This window comes from Bos mutus, chromosome 15 (assembly GCF_027580195.1).
Source record: "Bos mutus isolate GX-2022 chromosome 15, NWIPB_WYAK_1.1, whole genome shotgun sequence".
Lineage (NCBI taxonomy): Eukaryota > Metazoa > Chordata > Mammalia > Artiodactyla > Bovidae > Bos > Bos mutus.
In genome coordinates this window covers 33137051-33153413 of record NC_091631.1, presented here as the reverse complement: position 1 = coordinate 33153413, position 16363 = coordinate 33137051, and the positions used below count along the sequence as shown (strand labels likewise).

The following is a 16363-nucleotide window of genomic DNA, read 5'->3' as shown; positions in this document are numbered from 1 at the left end:
TGGCTTCCTTTGACTCCTCACTCCCAGCTTTACCAAGGAAACTAGGTGTGAAGCACAAGATTTCCTGGACTGAGAGAGCTTTTCCTTCCCTTCCTCTCTCTCTTCCTTTTTCTTCATCTTCCTCCTGGGTTTTTCAGACACTCCAAGCCTCCTATCTCTGTACATCTATTGAATCTTGTGCAGATCTCAAAATGTATGTACTGAGTTATTATGGGTTTTTATTTGTACTCCTAATTGACTGTAAACTCTTTGAAATCAGAAGAGTGTGTGTCACTCGTATTTGTATGCTCAGTACTTCACAAAATGCCTGGAACATAATAGATGTTTGAAAAATGAATGACAGCACATTTACCTCCTCAAAATTAGAAAGTGCATCTCTATTATGCACTGAATGATCAGCTAAATTAGTCCACAAACCCAGTGACTAGTAAACCATCTCCTTACAAAGGTAATTTGGCATCTTAGAGATAAATAAGCTGCTGACACAGCACAGTTCTTATTTCTCACACCTTTGCCATATCTCAGAGACCAGGGAATAACAAGGGTGGAGGAAACAGGGTAGTCTTGATATTCTCTTATACATGGCTTCTGGCTAACCTCAATATTAGGAATTATAGAGCATTGTTCCTGGCCAGGTTGGCAAAATTGGAGTAGTTTCTTGAAGTTACCGATCTTGACTCTAATTCTTTCATGCTTTTTCAGAAAAGGCCATATATACTCATTTCCTCAACCACAAACTGTGCTAATGGGTCCCCCATCTCTCTCTCCTTCCTAGAATTCTCGTTTGAGTTTCAGATACATAAAAATCCGCCTATCAACTGGGTCTCTATCCTGGATATAGACCCAGACTGGATCTATATCCTATCATCTCCAGGATATAGAACTACCATTCTTGGTAGCTTTTCTTATTGTTCCTTTTCTTAGAAACCAGATTATGATAATTGTATCAACTTCATTGAGCTGGAAACCCTGGGGTGTTACTCAACTTCTTCCTCTCTAGCCTGCTCCCCAAGAATTGTTGTTACTGATATTGATTCTACTACTAAATAGATATCTGGGTAGTTTTTGGAGCTGTATCAGGATTCCAGTCCTGTCCCCATCATTTTCCAGCTGTGTGAACTTGTGAAATTTATTCAATGTTTTTAGTCCTCAATTTTTAAGTCTGTAAAATGAGAGTAGAAAGAGAAACTTGTGGGGTTGTTGAGAAGATTAAATGAAATAAACCATATATACAGCACTTATTTTTAGCTCATAGTAATAAGTATCTGAGAAATAGTTCACTAAGGCTACCAATATTATTAGGTTTCTTTTTAACACTGTTTTTACCCGTTACTTATATCCCCTATCATCTTTCACATCAGATATTACATTAGTTTTTAAATCGATTTCAATGTTTTTAATCTTTTACATTGTAACCTAAACTATAAATTGACCCAAAGTTAAGCATTCTAAAAGGCATGGCCAATCATACTACTTTATGTCAAATAGTTTCAGTCAGTCTTCATTACTTACAGAAGTGTTTTCCACAGAATATTCTGTAGAAATAATAGGTATCATAATGGATGTTTTACAGAAAAGTTCCATAATCAAATAAGCATGAAAAATGCTGACACTGTGAGTCATGTACATGGCTATGCAAAAGAGGGCTAGAGTTTTCAGCCTTTCTCACACATTTGTGACCATAGATATTTGTATCCATGTTTATATAACTTCTTGATAGCACATCAATTTACACTGGTAAAGTAATCTAGTGTTCGATCAGCCACAATTTGGAAGTCATAGGACCATAGAGTAATATCTAGACTAGTTCAGTTCAGTTCATTCGCTCAGTTGTATCCGACTCTTCGTGACCCCATGAATTGCAGCATGCCAGGCCTCCCTGTCCATCACCAACTCCTTGAGTTCACTCAGACTCACGTCCATCGAGTCAGTGATGCCATCCAGCCATCTCATCCTCTGTCGTCCCCTTCTCCTCCTGCCCCCAATCCCTCCCAGCATCAGAGTCTTTTCCAGTGAGTCAACTCTTCACATGAGGTGGCCAAAGTACTGGAGTTTCAGCTTCAGCATCATTCCCTCCAAAGAAATCCCAGGGCTGATCTCCTTCAGAATGGACTGGTTGGATCTCCTTGCAGTCCAAGGGACTCTCAAGAGTCTTCTCCAACACCACAGTTCAAAAGCATCAATTCTTCGGCGCTCAGCCTTCTTCACAGTCCAACTCTCACATCCATACATGACCACTGGAAAAACCATAGCCTTGACTAGACGAACCTTTGTTGGCAAAGTAATGTCTCTGCTTTTGAATATGCTATCTAGGTTGGTCCTAACTTTTCTTCCAAGGAGTAAGCGTCTTTTAATGTCATGGCTGCAGTCACCATCTGCAGTGATTTTGGAGCCCAAAAAAATAAAGTCTGACAATGTTTCCACTGTTTCCCCATCTATTTCCCATGAAGTGATGGGACCGGATGCCATGATCTTCGTTTTCTGAATGTTGAGCTTTAAGCCAACTTTTTGACTCTCCACTTTCACTTTCATCAAGAGGCTTTTGAGTTCCTCTTCACTTTCTGCCATAAGGGTGGTGTCATCTGCATATCTGAGGTTATTGATATTTCTCCTGGCAATCTTGATTCCAGTTTGTGTTTCTTCCAGTCCGGCGTTTCTCATGATGTACTCTGCATCTAAGTTAAATAAGCAGGGTGACAATATACAGCCTTGACGTACTCCTTTTCCTATTTGGAACCAGTCTGTTGTTCCATGTCCAGTTCTAACTGTTGCTTCCTGACCTGCATACAGATTTCTGAAGAGGCAGGTCAGGTGGTCTGGTATTCCCATCTCTTTCAGAATTTCCCACAGTTTATTGTGATCCACACAGTCAAAGACTTTGGAATAGTCAATAAAGCAGAAATAAATGTTTTTCTGGAACTCTCTTGCTTTTTCCATGATCCAGCAGATGTTGGCAATTTGATTTCTGAAATATCTAGACTAAGCATTAATTTAATAATCTAGCCCTGATTTACTTTTCTATCATTACCTCAAAACACATCACCATGTAGTAGTACATTAATACATAATATTAATGATAATAATAATTATAACAAAAGCTAATGTTTAGTAGGAGATCACTGTATGCTAGGAACCATGTTAAGTGCTCTGCTGCATTAACTCATTTAATCCTCATACAACCTCATGAGATAGTACTGTTGCTACCTCTGTTTTATACATGGGGCACCAAAAGCTCAGCTAGGATAAATAATCAAGACCACACAGCTGGCAAATTATAGGGCCCTAATGTCAACTCCTCTTTGAAGTCTTTGCCAATCTCCCCCAACTCAGAGGTGATCATCTTGTTTTCTGGGTCTCACAGCAATTTTATTTATGATTTCAGCTCATTATTAATCACTCTATGAAACCACAAGAACTTGAGTTCTGTGAGGACAGAGAATTTGTCTCATTCATTATTATGGTTCTCGAATCTGGCATAGAAGTCAATGTGTATATTAATGGATTGATTAATTTAAAATATTGGTGAGGTCGTTGACCTTTGGACCTTTCATTATTAAGTAGTATCTAATTTTATGACTGAGAATCATTTGGACATACACACACACTTCTTAGCTCCTCCTGACCTACTATTTCTTCTATATCCCCACAGGTTTCTATGTTCATTGAGGTCCAGTAATATAGGCAGGGCTTTAACATTTTGTGTACTGACTAGCAGCAGTTATATCCATTAGTCCACTCTGTGTCTGGATGTTAGCCAGAGAAATGGAATTGTTAGCAGGTGGAGTTTGGACAGACTGCTGTAGCTAGGAATAGATTACCCACCCTCTCTGGTCAGTGACCTCTGGAGACTAGTCCTAAGGGGATCTGCTTTGTCCAATTAAATGAGGTGCTCCCTAAAGACTTAGTAGGGTAGAAACTCTTTCCTTGTCTAAGAGATTCCTGCAGCTGCGGTATAAATACTGTCCTATTTCACTCCACAGTCTGCATCTGGCATCTCCTTTCATGTGTTGGGGAAGCATGCATGAAACTAGGGTAAGTTTCTGGGAAGGGAATAAATATTTGTCTCATAGGATTTTTAGGTTTTCCTGGAATAAAATCCAATAAACTGTTGATCCAGACACTGTCTTCTCAGGCGCTCTGTATAAAGTAGTATAAATATACACTATTCAGAAGTGTGTATATTTTGACATATTGAACTGCTGAAAACATTTTTGGTACATGGTGCTGGGACTACAGCTAAATTCCCCGCCCCCCACCCCAGAATATTACAGTAGTATAAAAAATAGTGGAACATTGAAAAGTAGGTATAGTAAAACTCACAACTTAGTGTAAGTTGAAATATTTATATGAAAACTAGAATGTATTACAATTTTACTGGTTTTAACTGTAGCCTACCAGACTCCACTCTCCCTGGAGTTCTCCAGACAAGAATACTGGAGTGGGTATCCATTCCCTTCTCCAGGGGATCATCCCAACTCAGGGACTGAACCTGGGTCTCCTGCATTGCAGACAGATTCTTTACCATCTGAGCCACCAGGGAAGCCCAGAATAGAAGAAACTCAAATAATATTTTTCAAAATAAAATTATGGAAACATTTAACCATTAAAACCACGGAAAACATGTACAGGTGGCCCTGAAAAGCACAGGTTTGAACTGCACAGGTCCACTCATATGCAGATTTTTTTTCAATAGTAAATACTACAATACAAAACCATCCATGGTTGGTTGACTCCATGGATGTTGTTTAGTCACTAAGTTGTGTCTGACTCTTTTGCCAGCCCATGGACTATAGCCCCTCAAGTTCCTCTGCCCATGGGATTCTCCAGGAAAGAATACTGGAGTGGGTTGCCATTTCCTTCTCCAATAGGGAGGGTCCACTGTAAAGTTACATACAGATTTTCTACTATTTGGTAGGTTGATGCACATAATGCTTGCATTGTTCAAAGGTCAGCTCTATGTAGGGACTCCCATTTTTCCTTTTGTCTTGGGTTCCAATGTGGTTGAGTACAGCATTATCAGTCCAATCTTTATTTAAAATTCTGATGTTTTATTCATTGTGATAGTTCATATAATTTTTATTAAAAAAATTAAAACCATGGGTTCTGAAAAGGCTCAATTACAGAAAAGTCCTGAGATTCTGAATCAAAGTGCGTACCTTTAATCAACACCTGCAAACTTCGTGCTGTGCTGGCTGAGGCCAAAGGTCAATGTTTCTACACAATTATTGGAGGGAGGAGCACACTACCCAATCCATCCTGGTGTTGTAAGAAGCCCCTCTCAGGGTAAAGTTCTTAGATGCACAAAGACAGGCGTTGGTACTAAAACTGAAGACCTCATGTGCTTGAGAATCTTCACAGCTTCTGTTGGACATAGTTCCTTTTTAGGAATGAAAAAAAATTCTCCCATTTTTGAGCCATTCTTTTATGCCATTCTACGAAATTTCATGTAACTTGAGGGCTTCCCAGGGCTTCTCTGGAAGCTCAGGCAGTAAAGAATCTGCCTGCAATGAGGGAGACCTGGGTTTAATCCCTGGGTCAGAAAAACCCACTCCAGTATTCTTGCCTGGAGAATCCCAGGGATGGGGGAGTCTGGTGGGCTGCCGTTTATGGGGTCGCACAGAGTTGGACACGACTGAAGTGACTTAGCAGCAGCAGGGCTTCTCTGGAAGCTCAGACAGTAAAGAATCTGCCTGCAATGAGGGAGACCTGGGTTTAATCCCTGGGTCAGAAAGACCCACTCCAGTATTCTTGCCTGGGGAATTCCATTGACAGAGGAGCCTGGCAGGCTGCAGTCTATGGGGTCACAGAAGAGTCATATACTAATGAGCGACTTTCACTTTTCACTTTATGTCAATTCTACGAAATTGCATGTAACTTTATAAATATTTTTAATGATATGGTTTTCTAAATATTTAATGTTCTGCTAATTTGATTTTGAATTGTAAGTGTCAAGTATTCTCTTTTGGGTATTTTTATGTTTTATTAGACGTGGTTATAAAGGAAAAATTGTATGTTTTTAGAATGTTTTTATGAGTAAATTTAATGTACTGAAAATAAAAATTAAAAAAGATTGTATTAAAGTATTTATCTAGCTTACTGATTTTTGGATACCCTAGTACATTTTGCAAATTTTTGGATACCCTAGTAAAATTACCCTCCACTTACCATGGGTTGCCATTTCCTTCTCCAATAGGTAGGGTCCACTGTAAAGTTACATACAGATTTTCTACTATTTGGTAGGTTGGTGCACCTAATGCCTGAGTTGTTCAAAGGTCAGCTCTACATAGGGGCTCCCATTTTTCCTTTTGTCTTGGGTTCCAATGTGGTTCAGTGCACCTTTCCTGTACTGAACCTCACCTTAATCCTGGCCTTAGGAGAGTCAACATCTGGAGGGCAGAGCAGAGAGTTATAAAGAAATGGAACCCTGGTTGATATCTTGAATCTTTACATAAATCTGATACTAGAAACATACTTTTCAATTTCAGGAACAGACATTTCCCTTTGTGCTTGCTCAAGCCAAATCGGGGTTGGATTTTCTCTTAATTATAACATAAAGTGTCTTATTAATAAACAGTAAAAAAATCTTATGCATTTTAATCTTCAATTTGCTTTTTCACTTAACTATATGCATGGTTAATTTGACTCTTTGTGATCCCATGGACTGCAGCATGCCAGGCTTCCTTGTCCTTCACTATCTTCTGAAGTTCGTGCAAACTCATGTCCATTGAGTCTGTGATGCTATCTAAATATCTCATCCTCTGTCACCCCTTTCTCTTCCTACCCTCTATCTTTTTCAGCATCAGGGTTTTTTTTTTTTTTTTTTTGAGTCAGCTCTTTGCATCAGGTTGTCAAAGTACTGGACCTTCAGCTTCAGCATCAGTCCTTCCAATGAATATTCAGGATTTATTTTGTTTAGGATTGACTGGTTTGCTCTCCTTGCAGTCCAAGGGATTCTCGAGTCTTCTTCAGCACCACAGTTTGAAAGCATCAATTCTACTCCTTTTCAAAAAATGGAAACAAGACATTTCACTGTAATAAGTGTACCGTTATTCATTTATTGTCCTATTGATGAACATGGAAGTTGTAAAAAATTTTTTTACTATTGCCATGGTGTAGCAGTGAATATTCTTATAGATATATCTATATGTTTTCATGTGGAACCACCAGCTCTGGGGGCTGATCATTTATTTTTATGTTTTCCAATCAATACAAAACTACTATATTTTAATATGATACTGATTTTCATTTTTTACCTTTGAACATTTGTTCATATATATATTGGCCATTTGTTTTTCTTCTAGTCTGAATTGCCTATTTTGATTCTTTGCACATTTCCTATTTTTTCTTATTCATTTATGCCGACGTTTAGTATTCACGGGCTTCCCTTGTGGCTCAGATGATAAAGAATCTGCCTCCAATATAGGAGACTTGGGTTTGATTCCTGGGTCAGGAAGATCTCCTGGAAAAGGAAATGGCAACCCACTCCAGCATTCATGCCTGGGAAATCCCGTGGACAGAGGAGCCTGGCAGACTACAGTTCATGGGGTCGCAAAGAGTTGGACACAACTGAACGACTAACACTTTGGTATTTAAGCATGTTAACTTTTAGTGTATTACATGCTTTGTAACTTTTTTCCCTAGGACTTTTATTTATGTTTGACTACATTTTTGCATAATTAAATCGTTCAATTGTTACTGCTTATGAAATATGGTTTTATTATCTCGGGAAGAGCTTTCCAACTTCCCAGACATTTTCTTTTAATTTTTTTCTTAAAGTCTTAATTTTAATTCTTAACATTTTTGTAGTTTTTAAAACAAGTACATCTTTAATTTATTTGGAATTTCTGTTTTTTACTGAGATGGGAACTGATTTTATTTCCTTAACAGCAATAACGTAGTCCAACAGCCCAATACCATTAATTGAATAGGTCTTCCTTTCTTCACTAAGTTAAAATGCTACTTTGTCATAGTCCCTCCACTCCCTTTGGTTTCTCCTGTGTGCAGGATCTTGGTTCCCTGACCAGGGATAGAACACATTCCCCCTGAAGTGGAGGGGTGGAGTCTTAACCATTTGACCGCCAGGAAGTCCCAACTTTATCACATTTGAAATTCCAAATATAGGCATTTCTAGTCTCTTTATTAAGCAGTACTCATTCGCTTAATAACAGTAACTAGTGTTTAGTTTTTCTATGCCAGGCAGTTTACAGAAAGTATTTAATTTAATCCTTGCAAAATAAGAATGAATAGTTCATTTCACAAATATGGATACATTTTTGAGATGTGAAAAACCTGTTCTTTGTTAATAATCAGAAAGTTGGAAAAAAAATCAGAATTTGAACCTGAGGAAGGTTTCCCAGATGATAAATATTTAAACTTTGCTTGAGAAAAGCTATGAAGATTGGAAAATTCAGATTTTGTGTGGAGAATAGATTATGGTCTAATTCAGCTGTGCTAGAGTGCATAAAGGGGACTGAAGCTAGAGAAGAGAGTAACAGCAGGATTGTGGAAGGCTTTGCATGCTAATCATTATATAGCTTTTTACAAAGATGGAGTCAAAGGTGAAGAAGGAAGCCTCTGCCTCTTCCAAAACTGAAGCCAAAGCAAAGGCGTTGAAGGCTAAGAAAGCAGGGCTGAAAGAAGTCCACAGCCACACACACACACACACACACACAAGATCCAGACATCACCCATTTCCTGATGACCCAAAACACTGAGTCTCTGGAGGCAGCCTCAGGAGAACACCTGTAAGGGGAAGCAAGCTTTATCACTATGCCATCATCAAGTTCTCTCTCACTACTGAGTCAGTCATGAAGAATATAGAAGAACATAACACACTTGTGTTCATTGTGAATATCAAGGCCAACACATGCCAGGTCAGACAGGCTGTGAAGAAGCTCTATGACACCGAAGTGGCCAAAGTGAATACCCTGATCTGGCTTGATGGAGAGAAGGCATATGTTCTACTGACTCCTGACTATGGTGCGTTGGATGTTGCCAATAAAATTGGGATCATCTAAACCTAGTCCAGCTAGCTAATTCCAAACATATATATTTAAACATTATATTTAGATTATCTATCTATTTAAATCTATATATCTACGTATATTGTTGTTGTTCAGTCGCTGAATTGTGTCTGACTCTGTGACCCTATGGACTGCAGCATGCCAGACTCCCTTCTTTTACTCTCTCCTGGAGTTTGCTCAAATCCATGTCCTTCGAGTCAATGATGTTATCGAACCATCTCGTCCTCTGCTGCCCGCTCCTCCCTTTGCCTTCAGTATTTCCTAGCTTCAAGGTCTTTTCCAGTGAGTCAGATCTTCACATCATGTGCCCAAAGTATTGGAGCTTCAGCATCAGTCCTTCCAATGAATAGTCAGGGTTGATTTCCTTTAAGATTGACTGGTTTGATCTTGCAGTCCAAGGGACTCTCAAGAGTCTTCTCTAGCCCCATAATTCAAATGCATCAGTTCTTTAGCACTCAGTCTTGTTTACGGTCCAGCTCTCACATCTGTACATGACTACTGGTAAAACTATAGCTTTGGCTCTTTGGGTGGACCTTTATTGGCAAGGAGATGTACTGCTTTTTAATATGCTGTTTAGGTTTGCCAAAGCTTTCCTTCCAGAGAGTAAGCATCTTTTAATTTCATGGCTGCAGTCACCATCTGCAGTGATTTTGGAGCCCAAGAAAAGAAACTTTATTACTGCTTCTACTTTTCCCCCTTCTTTTTGCCTTGAAGTGATGAGACTAGATGCCATGCTTCATTTTTTTGAATGTTGAGTTTTAAGCCAGCTTTTTCACTTTCCTCTTTCACCCTCATCAAGAGGCTCTTTAGTTCCTCTTCACTTTCTGCTGTTAGAGTGGTATCATCTGCATATCTGAGGTTGTTGATATTTTTCCTCACAATCTTGATTCCAGCTTGTGATTCATCCAGTCTGGCATTTTGCATGATGTTCTCTGCATGTAAGTTAAATAAGCAGGGTGACAATATACTGATGTTGGCAATTTGATCTCTGATTCCTCTGCCTTTTCTAAATCCGCCCTGTACATCTGGAAGTTCTTAGTTTGCATACTGTTGAAGCCTAGCTTGAAGTATTTTGAGCATCATTTACTAGCATGTGAAATGAGAGCAATCCCTTTCATTGAGATTGGAATGAAAAACTGACCCTTTTGAGTCCTGTGGCCATTGCTGAGTTTTCCAAATTTGCTGGCATATTGAGTGCAGCATTTCAACACCATCATCTTTTAGGGTTTTAAATAGTTCAGCTGGAATTTCCTCACCTCCACTAGCTCTGTTTGTACTAATGCTTCCTAAGGCCCACTTGACTTCACACTCTAGGATGTCTGGTTCTAGGTGAGTGACTACACCATCATAGTTATTCAGATCACTAAGACTTTTTTTGTATAGTTCTGTGTATTCTTGCCTCCTTTTCTTAATCTCCTCTGTTAGATCCTTATTGTTTCTGTCCTTTATCATGCCCATCCTTGCATGAAATGTTCGCTTGATATCTATAATTTTCTTTAAGAGAAAAAAAAATGTGTGTGTGTATATATATATACAGGGAAAGTATATATATGTATAATATGGTGGCTCAGCTGCTAAAGAATCCACCTGCAATGGGGAGACCTGAGTTTGACCCCTGCATTGGGAAGATCCCCTGGACAAGGTAATGGCTACCCAGTCTAGTATTCTGGCCTGGAGAATTCCATGGACTGTATAGTTCATGGGGTTGCAAGGAGTCATACACAACTAAGTGACTTTCACTTTGATATATATATATATATATATATATATATATATATATAAAATATAATTATGTAAGGGTTGTAAGAGGAAACATAGAAATATTTTTTTTGTTTGTTTTCTTTTGAGCATACCACCCAGGCTGCAGTACAGCTGATGGCTGTGGAGAGGTTGAGGTTGGGAAGCTAGGGGAAGAAGAGACTAGATTAGTTATGAAGCTATTGCAACAGAATGGGTGAAGGATGGCCAAAGCCTGAGTAGAAGCATGTAAGTGAGAATGGTAAGTTATGTCTGTATTCTAGACATTGCTGAGTTGTGATCAGGAACCTATGTCTATATTTATGTTTGCAGTGCTAGGCTAGGAAGTGAAAGCCTAACATTATATATGCTAAGTCAAGGCATTAGTGATTGATTTCATTATCTAATGTTTAACTTTAGTGAAACTTATGGCTGATTCTACTCAATGACTCCAAATTTCTGTGGTCTTCATAGACAGACTCCAAAAGCAGGCATGTTTGGTGCTAACCTCACCACCTTCCACCTCATTGTGTTTGTTCTACTTGGCATACCAGGACTGGAGAACTACCACACCTGGCTCTCCATCCTCTTCTGCCTGATGTACATCACTGCGGTCTTGGGAAATGGAGCCCTTATCTTTGTTGTCCTCAATGAATGCACTCTCCATGATCCCTACATATGTCTTCCTATCCATGCTGCCTGGAACTGACATTCTGCTGTCCACCACCACTGTGCCCAAGGCTCTTGCTATCTTCTGGTTCCATGCTGGGGAGATTGCCTTTGATGCCTGCATCACTCAGATGTTTTTCATCCACATTGCCTTTGTAACTGAGTCAGGAATCCTTCTGGCCATGGCATTTGACTGCTACATGGCCATTTGTACTCCTTTGAGGTACACAGCCATCTTAACCCCTCAGTTCAGTTCACTTGCTCAGTCGTGTCTGACTCTTTGTGACCCCATGGACTGCAGTGCATCAGGCCTCCCTGTCCATCACCAACTCCCAGAGCTTGCTCAAACTCATGTCTATCGAGTCAGTGATGCCATTCAACCATCTCATCTTAACTCTTACTGCAATCATAAAAATGAACCTGGAAATCTGGGGATGGAACCCTGGGGCCATTTTCCCTATCATATTCTTGCTGAAGAGGCTGCCACATTGTTGAACCAATGTCATCGCCCACTCATACTGTGAACTCATTGGGGTAGCCAAACTGGCCTGTGGCTGGCATCACCGTCAATATCCAGTATGGCTTCTCAGTGCCAGTGGCATCAGTTTTGGCAGATGTTACACTCATTGGTGTTTCCTACACTTTGATCCTCCAAACTGTGTTTAGACTTCCTTCCCAGGAAGCCTGACACAAGGCTGTCAATACTTGTGGTTCCCATATTGGATTCATTCTCCTTTTTTTCATCCCATCCTTTTTCATTTTCCTTACTTATTGCTTTGGCAAGAACATTCCCCACCATATCCACATCCTTCTGGTAAATCTCTATGTGTTAATTCCCCGCATGCTTAATCCCATCATCTGTGGAAGAAAGACCAAGGAAATCAGGGACAGTGTGGCTCACATGCCATCTGTTGTGGGGAAGTCTTGAGAAAGCTCATGGCTCCTTTGCAGTTTTCAAAGCAACAGGAAAAAAGAGAACTTACCAAGTTCTCAAATTTAGATGCTGTAGTGTGTTGCAGAAGAATGCACATGGGCTTTGAAATAAAATGCATCTGGATTTAAATCCTGGCTTCCTTACTTTCTGGTTTTTGACGATGGGTAGATTCCCACTTTTTGGCAATTTAGTCCTAACCTATAAAATGAAACATTGTACCTAGGCTCTAAGGCTTAAATTAAATATGTAAACAACATGATACATTGCTTAGCATTTAGTGGACTCTCAGTGTTAGCTATAATTCTAACTTGAAGTTTGTTGGCTGAGGAAGATTTTTTAGATTTCATGTATATGAGATTTCCAGTGTTTCCAGAGGCTCCTCTACCTCCTGCTTACCTTCCAAGAACATTATCACCTCCAACACCACTGCCATCATAACCACAAGTGTATTTTACAAATCAAATTATATAATGAATATAAAAGAGTGTTTTAAAAATTATACTGTTGGGTTATGCAGGTTCCTTTAAAAACTAAGAATACAGCTACCATACAACCCTGCAATCCGACTCCTAGGCATATATCTACAGAAAAACATGATTTGAAAGGATACATGCAGCCTCATGTTCATTGCAGCAATGCTTACCATAGCCAAGGCGTGGGAACAACCTAAATGTCCATTGACAGCAGAATGAATATGAAGAAATATGAAATATGAAGCATTAGCATGAAAGAAGTCAGACACAAAGACACGTACTATAAAGCTTACGTGTGGAATCTAGAAAAACCACACTAACAGAAACAATGGAATTGTGATTACCAGTGTCTGGGAAGTGGGAGAAATGAAAAAATGTTGGTTGAAGTGTACAAACTTCCAGTCTTAAGACAATTAAGTTCTGGGGATCTAATGTACAATATGATAATTATAGCTAATAATGCTGTATAATACACTTGAGAATTGCTTAGAGAGTAGATCTTAAATATTCTCATCACACAAAAAATGATAATCATATGATGGGGTAGAGGTGTTAGTGGTACTATGGTGGTGATCATTTTGAAATATATGAGAGTATCAAGTCAGTATATTGTACATCTTAAACTTACACATGTTACATGTCACTTATATCTCAATAAGCCTGGGAAAAAACACTTGGAGGAGAGCTATCAGTAGTCATTCAACTGACAATATTATCATTTTTTCCTTTTCTGTGTGAATGGCAAGTCATTGATGTTTTATTGTGTCAAATAACTAGAAATTTGAAGTTATGCTTACTAATACAGTCACTGATTTTCATAATTTTTGAATAATGAAAAGCATATTTAACTAATAGGATTTAATGGAGACTAAATGAGATTGTGTTTGGGGCAATTCTTAAGCTGCCAAGTACTCTATATAGAGTATTACAATTATTCTTATGCCCCCTCCAGATGGATACATGAAAGCAATTGGGTTAATCTGGAAGACTTGTCAGTGATTACTTCTCTTCTCCTCCTACACTTTGGAGTCTGAAATTGCTGATCATTGGTGGAAGAGTCATCATGACTTGTTGGAAAAGAATGCAACTTCTCTACACAACTATCTTTAAACACAGCTCTCAAGTCCACCCATCTTGAGGTTTTCTGCTTTCATGTCCTGCTCTGCATTAAACTACATATTCTGAGTGGTCACCTAATGGTTCCTACCACTGCTCCACAGCAGTGGAAAATCTGTCTTCCAAGGAACTGATGATACCCATGTGTGAATTCATCCACAAGCCTCATGAAGTCTGTCCTCAGTACATAGTCTGGAATATATATATATATATATATATATATATATATATGTAGAGAGAGAGAGAGAGAGAGAGAGAAAGACACTAAATCTATTGTCCTATGAGTCATTCATATAGAATTTGTTAGGCAGTGTTGGGGTTCAGAGTCCTGTGCTAGACACACTGACTTTTACACAGTTTTGCTGGAGAGAGAACAATGCTAAAAATTCATTTAGATCCCCCCACCAAAGGCACTTGGAATTATTTGTCCAAGCTTTGAAAATTATTGCAAAAATTTAAAAATTACTCCTTTATGGACTGTATGTGCTTCCCTGGTAGCTCAGTTGGTAAAGAATCTGCCTATAATTCAGGAGACCCAGGTTCGATCCCTAGGTGGGGAAGATCCCCTGGAGAAGGAATGGCTACCCACTCCAGTATTCTTGCATGGAAAACCTCATGGACAGAGAAGCCTGGAAGGATGCACATTCAATGTACATTTTCTTCTATTCTCTTTCAATTTCATCAACATCTTAGTTACATATGGTTATAGGGCTGTTCCCAGTGTACAAACAAGAGAAAAAAGAGGGAGGTTAGATAAATTGCAAAGACACTGTTCTGTGTTTTGCATTGCAGTTAACCAAAATAGAACACAGGTTGTAAGTAAAATTGGAGCTTACTATCTTACCAGATTGAAGAAAGACTAAGAAACTAAGAAGCGTAAGGATATGAAGTCTAGTCAAGGCTATGGTTTTTCCAGCGGTCATGGATGGATGTGACTATAAAGAAAGCTGAGTGCAGAAGAATTGATGCTTTTGAACTGTGGTGTTGGAGAAGACTCTTGAGAGTCCCTTGGGCTGCAAGGAGATCCAACCAGTCCATCCTAAAGGAAATCAGTCCTGGGTGTTCATTGGAAGGACTGATGTTGAAGCTGAAACTCCAATACTTTGGCCACCTGATGTGAAGAGCTGACTCATTTGAAAAGACCCTGATACTGGGAAAGATTGAAGGCAGGAGGAGAAGGGGACGACAGAGGATGAGATGGTTGGATGGCATCACCGACTCAATGGACATGCGTTTGGATAAACTCCAGGAGTTGGTGATAGACAGGGAGGCCTGGCTGCGGTTCATGGGGTCACAAAGTCGGGTACAACTGAGTGACGAACTGAACTGAACTGAAGGATATGAAACCATGGGAAGTATGGGAACTAGCCCCCTGCATTTGTCATCTGTTTTTTATCTGTGTGGCAAAACACTTGAAACAGATATTGTAAATCAACTATACTTCAATTAAAAAAAATTCATGACAGAAAGGTGTAGATAGGTCTAGACTCTGTTGAGATCATCTTCATCCACTCATCAGGGAAGGTAATATTATATTAAACTAAAAAATGAAGAGATTTTGGGGCAGGTGGTCTCACTCATTACCTTTCTTGCAGAAAGCTTTGTGTTTTCAATACAAATTGGCTCCATATACGGTGAGAGAGGTGAGCCTTTGTCAAGCCACAGAAGAATTTGTTAAATTCTTGCCATACACAATTGTTTTTTTACTACGCTGAATGAAAATCTGCTGCTTTTACTGTTAGACAAGAATTTGGCAACATTTAAAAAAACAGTTGCTTAATTCACGTGCTATAAATTTACCCTTTAAAGCATACAGTTCAATAGTTTTTAGTATATTCACAGTTGTGCAACTATCACCCAGTATCTAATTCCAGAAGACTTTTATCTTCACAAAAAGGAATCTGTTACCCATTAGCAATTATCATCATTCCCTCAGCGTCCCAGCCACCGACAGACACTAGTCTACTTTCCGTCTCTATGGCTTTGTCTATTATGCACATTTCATGTATACGGAATTATACAATATATGGTTTTTTATGTCTGACTCTTTTAATTAAGATAGTGTTTTTAAGGTTCATAAGTGTTTTATCATGTAATATAGTGTCAGTACTTCATTCTTTTTTGTTGTTGAATAATATTTCAATATATGGATATACCTTGTTTTGTTTATCCATTCATCAACTGATGGGCATTTCAGTTATATTCCATATGTGCAACTTTTAAATATAAATTCTTCTCATTGAAAACAATATGTATAGTTCTACTTATGTAGGAACTACCTCTTGTATTTATTTTCATTTATATTATTTAAAAAAACATTTATTTATTTGGCTGCATCAGGTCTTAGGATTTTTCATTGTGCACAGGCTCTCTAGTTGTGCCTGACCCTGTGATAGCTGAGAAGTTTTTCG

At 38.9% G+C, this 16363-nt stretch overlaps 1 pseudogene; it reads left to right on the top strand.

Annotated features, from left to right (window-relative positions):
* The first annotated feature begins 11253 nt into the window (after window positions 1-11253).
* Window positions 11254-12357, top strand: LOC102288332 (olfactory receptor 52B2-like; annotated as a pseudogene).
* Window positions 12358-16363: the final 4006 nt, after the last annotated feature.